The sequence below is a fragment of the Amblyomma mixtum genome, chromosome 4, assembly GCF_055824585.1.
Source record: "Amblyomma mixtum isolate Tamu chromosome 4, ASM5582458v1, whole genome shotgun sequence".
NCBI classification, from domain to species: domain Eukaryota; kingdom Metazoa; phylum Arthropoda; class Arachnida; order Ixodida; family Ixodidae; genus Amblyomma; species Amblyomma mixtum.
This window is the reverse complement of record NC_143015.1, coordinates 16,332,595-16,340,723: the sequence shown is the minus strand read 5'-3', so window position 1 is coordinate 16,340,723 and position 8,129 is coordinate 16,332,595. Positions and strand designations below refer to the sequence as shown.

Below are 8,129 nucleotides of genomic sequence, written 5' to 3'. Positions count from 1 at the left end.
CTCCTCCTGTTTTGGGAAGCCACTCCCTCCCGTGGACGCTTCTCCGCTCCCTCCTTTCTTCGGGCGGCCAGTTCGGCTCCTGCCTCGGTCGACGCTGGTCGCACCCTCATCGGCTTTAAATAAACGAAGTCTTAAAGTACCGTGTGCGTCTTTCGCTGCATTCAACACAGCGACCGGACACGACACATATTCATTGCCCTTAAATGGAACGTGTGATATTCGTTGCGCCTCCTCTCGCCGACAGCAGAAAGAATGAGTGATAAACTTGCCCTATTTTCGATTCTGTGCCACGATTCCGCCGCTCCTAACCCTAACAAAACACCGCCGACTGTGGATTGACTTGATTTGGATTTTTGGAAGTGTCTCCTGCGACCCGGTCGAAATAAACCTGGATTTTTATGCCAAGGTAGTCATAGCCTTGCCAAAAGCAGCCTGTTCGGCGGCCAGCTGGCCCGTCGCACTATAGAGGCTATTCGCAGTGCTCGTGTTGATGCTGTGATCGTAGCACGTTTTGTACTGTCATCGTTCTCGTGCTCTGCGAAATGGCAGCCACCGTGTTGACAGCGCTGAAAAATTCCGCTCCTCGCCTGCGTTTCACATTCGCAGACGATTCAGCGTTACTTAGAGAAGTGAACGCACAAAATCCGTTCGAGGACCCCACACAGTGGCAAACTATTTCGAAAAATGTGCAATTCGCCAGCGGGAAACTATTCTCCGCCCGGGCCTTGCGAGAAAGGCTGAACCTTCTCCTCACCCAGTTCCTCGCAAATGACGGAGCGAACCTGCGCAAGTAAGTTGCCGATTTCATTGATGTAATGCTTATACTCTACCATCCTTGCAGTTCAGCAGGTGCACCCAACCCCTGAAGCTCTCCAGTACGACCACTTTTTCACCGCTTACTGCATTGCTTCAATAACGGCGTGATCAAAGTGCCCACTGTGCGGTAAATAGTTTACTGCCCCTTTTCCGATTTTCGTAACCGACGTTTTTCGCCGAAAGAACTCTTGTGCATGGTTATAACCCTTTCAAGTGTTCTGTACACAATTGTGTAAATTTTGGACGCGGTTTTTTTCTCGGTCTTCGGTGTACTCTGCACCGACTCTTGCGTCAGGAGAACTTAGCTCGCCTCACTTAGCAGACAGGATGCTCTTTAATGCTACCGAACACGGCAAATATTTCATGCGACGTTGGATTTGGCAACTTGTCCTCTGCCATTTACTTGCAGGCAGATTTTGTAACCAGTAATTTTTTATCTTGGTTACTTTTACTTTTGTCCTGAGCATCCTTTGAAATTGAAAATTGATCCACCATACCCAAAGTGTTGATTACATAAATTCTGTGGTTTCCACTGTTTCTTAGTATACGAACAGTTCACAGCCAGTTTTGTGCATGTGCTTAAGAAAGCTTCTTGGTTTTCTGCTATAAAAGAACTAACTGTGCTTCATGACGCCTGGGTACACTGTTTCAAAAGATAAAAAACAAAATTGACCGATCGCAAAACATGGCTCCTGAAAGCCTTGTGGAGTGTATATAGATGGTGCTCAGCAAGTTTATTTTGTACTGCAATATATCCTCACAGGTCAGGTACAGAAGAAGAATACGAAGAGAAGGAGAGGCTCTTGCAGGAGATCTGTGACCTTGCAAGAGAATTTGGTCACAGGCTTAAACACCGCACGGCACAGGAACTTCAAAAAAAAAAACTTTTGCAACAGGAGTGCACGACAATGCCGCTGCTGCGGGAGTGTCACCACATCACAGTGACTCGTGTAAGAATGCCTCAATTTCCTTTTGTATTCGCTTGCTCAGCATTATTTTGCTAAGCATGATGTAAGCGAGAGCCATTTTGCTTCAGTGTGGTAGATAAACATTGTGCACTATAAATGAACAAGGAAATAAAAGTGACATGCATAAATAAAAGAAAAAATAGAACTGACTGGAACTATTCAGCGTTTTCCATTTGGTGGTGCTATGTTTTAAAGGTGTGTATAAATCAAACCTATGCCAGCACTTGATGTGTATCAAGTGGCAAGGGTCATGGCATATTTGTGATGAAATGCAGTGTATTTGAAAACACCCATTAAGTGGTGTAACAGAGGGTCCACATTTTCACCGCTTTTCAGACCGAACACCATCTGGGACTGTCAGCACTCCTGAAACTGCATCATATTTGCTGGAACAAATGTGCGAGGCCAGTGAAGCTGCCGAAGCAGAAGACGAATATTTCAGAATGGATGCTGAAAACTTCAGAGCACAGAGCCTTGTGCTTCAGAGCCTTGTGCAAGTGCTGTGACACCACATGAATAGCAGCAAAGTGAGGAACATGAGCCTGTATCTACGGCTAAAATGAAGAGAAGTAAGGACACTTTTGAGTTGCGCTTTGTCATACCAGGTTGCATATTAAAACAGTGTCATCAGTAGATCAGTTTGTGCTACTTGCATGTGCTAAATTCTTTTGCCAACTGGCAAACATGGTTCTGTCTTGCTCTCCTGCCTTACTTTCGCTCATTAGATGCACTGCCACGCATTAGTTTCATTTTGGGAAATATGTTTTTGCAGGAAAACGGAAGCCAAAGGCAGCGGATGGTGAAAACCATGAGTTTTTAGAAAAAAGATGGAGCCACGAAGGGGCGCTCAAAAAAAAAAGACATTCAGCTTGAGATGGAACGCTCAGCTTTTGAAAAGATGCGCCTCAAACTCAAACAGAGACGCAAGGAGAAGAGGCTAGAAATGAAGGCCTTTAAAATGGAGAAGTTCAAACTGCGCGAGCTGGAATTGGAGGCTCGCGCCACAGAACTGAGAGAACGACACAAACAAAATGAGGTGAATAGTGCAAGTCAGCAAGCACTAGTGAACTTGTTGAATGTTATTTCACAGAAATTATACAAAGAGTGACATCAAAGGAGAGTAAAATCATTATTTGACGGAACTACATGCTCTTAACTGAATCCATTAAAATTCACCTATACAAACTGAATGCAAGAAATGAACACGTCATTGCTCCTTGAAATGCGACGAAATTGGTCCAGAGATGACACTGCAAGCTAACTGAGCACTTCCGGCAGCCAATACATACCAAAGTTGCTTCTTGCATATTATGGCCCACTGCGGCTTCTCAGTGGCTGATTCCTAGAATTCAAGCACTGCACTCTAACCTGTACTGTGCAATGGTAGGGCATATTAAGGAACCTCAAGTAGTCTAAATTTACCTGGAGCCCTCCATGGACTTCAACGTCTCTCATAGCTCAAGTGGCTTTGGGAAGTTGCACGCCACAAACAAGATGAAACACATTATTAATACTAAGACAGCTCATTTAGTTCACATCACAAAAACAAGGATTAAAAGTGAAGCAAGCACTATGCACAAAACAAAAAAAGTTCAGTTAGTAAGCATTAGACCAATGCTTACCATTTTTATCTATGACTGCTTTGGGTGGAGGTAATCAAAGAGGCATGGTGGCTCTAAGTGAAAGTAGTTAGAGACTTGGTTAACACACATGCAAGCATGGCAGTTGGTGAGAATGACGGCTACCCTGTGCACCCTAGGCACAGCCTGCAACAGCAGCCTTTGATTTTTTTTTGAAATAAAGAAAAGCAAACTGGTAAATTACTCGCCCGAATCCCCATTCTACGGCCTGCCGAACTGTACTCATGGCAGCATTGAAGTTTTCTTGAGCAGGTGTGAGTCGTGCACCTCCATATGGTTTCATCAGAAGCGGCCGCATGGGATAGGCAGGGTCCCCATATATCACTGCATCATTTCCAGGAACCAGCTCTTAGAGTGTCTCGTAAAGTTTGCTTTCTCTCAAGATTCCTGAAATGAAAAAAAAACGAAAAAAAACTAGTGCATACCATGTTCTATAATGTCACTACAACAAGGTTCACAGCAGCCCATCCGGTAAGCAGACACTAAATAGAACATTTTATAATAATACTGACGAAGAAGACGAAGCTGGCAATGTGCCCTTGTGTGCTGTTCGAACGTCCCAAGCAGTCGATCCGCTGGCTAGCAGATTACCTCTACTGCACATAGCCATTATGTAACATTTCGTTATGTAATATAGAATACGAAGCTGGCAGTGGCACGGGACTGAGCGCTCGTGCAAGGCCAGCGCCCATTAAATCATCTCACAGCCATCAATCATCTTGTCTCATTCTTCGGCTGGCCGTCATATAATATCATTGCATATTATATAGGAGAAAAAATTAATGTTAAGTTATACACACTCCATGTTTTCTTTATGCTTTTAATGCTATCGGGTACCAAACAGAGAAAACCAGAAGAACAGAAAGACAGGCAGGTTAACTAGATGACACCCAGGATGCTACCCGACACGCAGGAAGGGGAAACAAAGGCAGGGAAAGGAAACAAAGAGGAATAGGAAGTCATGACACGGCAGACATGTGCAAAACTGAGATACAACAAACATGCCGATAGGGATTTCCTCATCACAATGAACCTTACCAGCATCATGCCTGGTGCCTGGATATGGCCCGTCAAGCTGACGGATGAGCCCATTGGGGCACATGAGGGCTTGGTATTTCAGCGCGTGGACTCTCTTGTGCCCAGAGAAGTACACTCTTTGACCTTCTGACGGGAGACATATGGGCCGTGCTGTTCCGTCAATAAAGGCCCAGCAGTTGTCCAGGAGGCCCCTTTTAAGTGAACTGCCTTAAATCAGTTAGAGACAGTGAGATGTAGTTAAGCTTATTTAGTTCTTTATGGACTTCATGGAGTCTCATGTTAGTGTTTAAACCCTGGTAACTAATGTACAAAAAATTATGGTAAGTGATAGACTATGGAAAGATAGACGGCAGATACTGCGTAGTGACATTTGAGCTAGTGAAGGGGCATGCAGTGATATCACACACAGCTTGGTGAGCGCTACTGTCATTTCAAAATTTTTCTTACCTGCTCATCCACCATGCCACAACAGATGCAGCTGAGACATCAGAACTGCTAAAGTGTTGACACACAACCACATCCTCAGACCTTACATGAACAACAGTGCATATTGCATCTTTTGCATGACAAATTTCGTTTTGGTTTTATGGGATTCAACGTCCCAAAGCGGCTCAGGCTACGAGAGGCGTCGTAGCGGAGGGCTCCGGATAATTTCGAGCACCTTTATCATGCTCTGACATTGCACAGTACACGGGCCTCTAATTTTACAAGATGCAACGAAAATGGCACAAGTAATAAGTTCTCGCAGGGCCACCTTTGAAGGAACAGTACAGAAATAAGGAAGACCTGAGCTGTTCTCGCCCGAGTCTATGTGATGTCACAACAATCAAGCACTTTTCACAGTGAGGGATCTGACTTCTGCAACTAATCTATTATATACTATGACTTCTGTTCACAGTTCCATGTAAATTCCTTTCTTTTTACTTCTACTGTGAATGGCATGCGATACGCAGAACAAAACAACAAAATGAAAAACGCGTTGCTCATTTCTTTCAAATGAGACGGGGTCAGCCACTTGTGACATAGCAGGTTGTCAAGTAAGAATCCAAATCCCTGCTCAATGTGCAGCATTGTTTTGTTGGAAATGCTCGATATCACTGAATAGTGGCGGCCAAAGAATTCCTGCAGATCGCACAGTCTGTTCGGGTAGGCCAATCGCCGCAAACAGATGCGCAAGGCTTCTTGACCAGACACTCGCATACCCTCAACGCTGGTTACGTATTCGGGCACTTCTAAAGCCTTCAAAAGCGTCCGAAAGTCAGCCTTCTCGAACCTAAAGTGCCTTCGGAACGTGCTGTCGGGCACGGCGTTCAGGTTCAGGAGGCCGTGCCTGGATGCATACAGTCGGCACTGCTGCTCACGCTCGCGCATCATCACGGCTTCGATGTCGTCCCATGCAGCTTAAAAACGATAGGCAGTAGGGGTCCGAAAGAATGCCGGTACGCACCATGGCGTTCTTAAAAAACACTCGGTTGCCTAGCTTGGTTAAGCCCGGTAATTGCGAAAGCAATATCCGTAGCTACGCCATGGTTCAGCTGGTAGTGTAGCTGGTGGTGGTGCTCTTCCGGAGTTTCTTGGGCACGTCTCTGCCGTTTAGTCGCGTTCCGGCGTTCTGCACTGGAGAGAGATACGCTACTCATTGCAGTATCGCTATCCATGGCGTTTAGCATACGCATAAAGTCAGGACGCTCTTCCGCAGCTTCTTCAGTAGATTCTGCCGTTGAGGCTGCTCGTTGCCGCTGAGCTAGAGATACACTGCTCACTTCTGTATCGTCATCCATGGCGTTGAGCATACTCATAAGAGTTGGACGTTCTTCCATAGCTTCTTCCACAGAGGCTGTACGTTGTCGCCGAGCTGCATACTGGGCACGCCACATAGAAAGTCTTTGTTCACGCTCTTCTTTGGTCTCCGTAGCTCGCTGTTGCTTCCTCTTTGCATTCTGCCGAGCGGCTTTCGCGGTAGGCGGCATTGCAACGTCTGGCCGCCGGCGCGCTGCGCGCCCGGTTTTGCGGCAGATGGCATGACGTCAGACCCCTAAGCGGGCCGCGCGCGGCAGGAGCGGCAGTTAGGCCGCGCTTGGTAGCTGCGGCCTCGCTACGCGACGGCGCAAGTTGGAGCCCCGCTCTTGCAGCTGTGACGTCAGACCCCTAAGCGCGCCGCGCGTGGCAGGAGCAGGAGTTAGGCCGCGCTTGGTAACTACCGGCCTCGCTACGCGACGGGTTGAAAGTGCAACTAGTATTGCTTCCGCAATAATAAAAAAAAACTAGGTCCAGCCTCGACAACGGAGTGCGCGACTCATCGGGGACGCCATGCAATCGGCTATCTACGTGATACGACTTGGATCAGCTTATCCAATGCCTTGGCTAAACGCGAAAAATACGACACAAAGTGTTTTTACATTATAACACCAGATGGCGCCACTGCGGCCTTAGCTATCGTTGCGTTCGGGCGGTTGTACGGTAAACTAAAAGTGCTCTTGCGTCTTCCACAGTAACCTCCCGCTAAATGCTTGCGTATAGCGTACGTAAGCGCTCATAGATAGAGATCGCATAGGGTGGCCGTGAGCTAATAGCTCTCAGCGACTTGTCGAGCCCAACCCTGAAGCTGCTTTTGTGCAGCCGGGTCCGAGCTGGAGACCGCGACCTGCCATCGGTGTATGTCCGTTAGCTGTCATTAGGAGGATGGCTGTAGCTCAGAGGAAGTGTAGAGGATATGGTGAAAGTCTGATCCGGGTGCCCCGCTGAGGGTAGAAAAGGCCGGGGTGTATCAGGGCAAGGTGAGCGAGGGATAGAAAGGTACGGGATGGAAAGGTACAGGCAGTTGAAGGGGGGGGGGGGGTGGATACTGGAGCCGTCCCCCGTATTGGAGAGATATTTCATTGTAAAGTACCAGTTGTTCGCACGCTCTGCCGGGGTCTTTAGCTGGCCCTGCTCGTTTGATGTGTGCTCGAGCTGAGTTGTTGGCTGTTTCATTCTCAGGGTTGCCCGCACGAGCAGGTGAAGAAAGGAGTTACATTCATCTGGTCGGGGGGTTGAATAGAGAATTTTGAAAGAAGTTGCGTGAATCGTGCGTCGTGCAAAATTCCGGATTGATGTCTCTGAATCACTGAAGGTTAGTATGGCAGTGGTTAAGGAGATCGTTTCTGGAATAATTGAACTATTTTTCACACAATTGCTACAGTAAGTGGAAAGGTAGTTCTATTGTTGCAATGTGTAATAAGTGTTTTATTCACCTGTAACGATAGCAAGGGAAGCCTGCACGAACACAGCATTGTGGAAGCTGGCTGCAAAGGAATGTGGCGCCATTCGCTAACATGGCGTCCACCGAGTCGAGTCTCCCGTGGTGCCACAGCTGGGCATCGGTGCGCTTTGCTTCCCAGTAACGGAGCCAACACTCACGGGACGAGGGAAGGGGAGGTAGACATTTATGCTGACATGTATTAATACGAAAGCATTACTTGGCTCTGTCAAAGATTTGGTGTCGACAAAGCGTGTGGGGAGCGATTTCTTAGTTCGTTTGAGAGTTAAGCGAAAAAGAATAATTGTATGAGGTAGAGAATGATGCGAGGATGATGCACATCAAAAGGTGGTCGATGTGTAGTGGTTAGTTAATTAATTAGAGCCAAAAATTTCTCAGATGTCAAACTAGTATCGGACGTCTATACAG

At 47.0% G+C, this 8,129-nt stretch overlaps 1 pseudogene; it reads left to right on the top strand.

Annotated features, from left to right (window-relative positions):
- Positions 1 to 542: 542 nt before the first annotated feature.
- On the top strand, positions 543 to 2,657 carry LOC149345766 (uncharacterized; annotated as a pseudogene).
- The last annotated feature ends 5,472 nt before the right edge of the window (positions 2,658 to 8,129 follow it).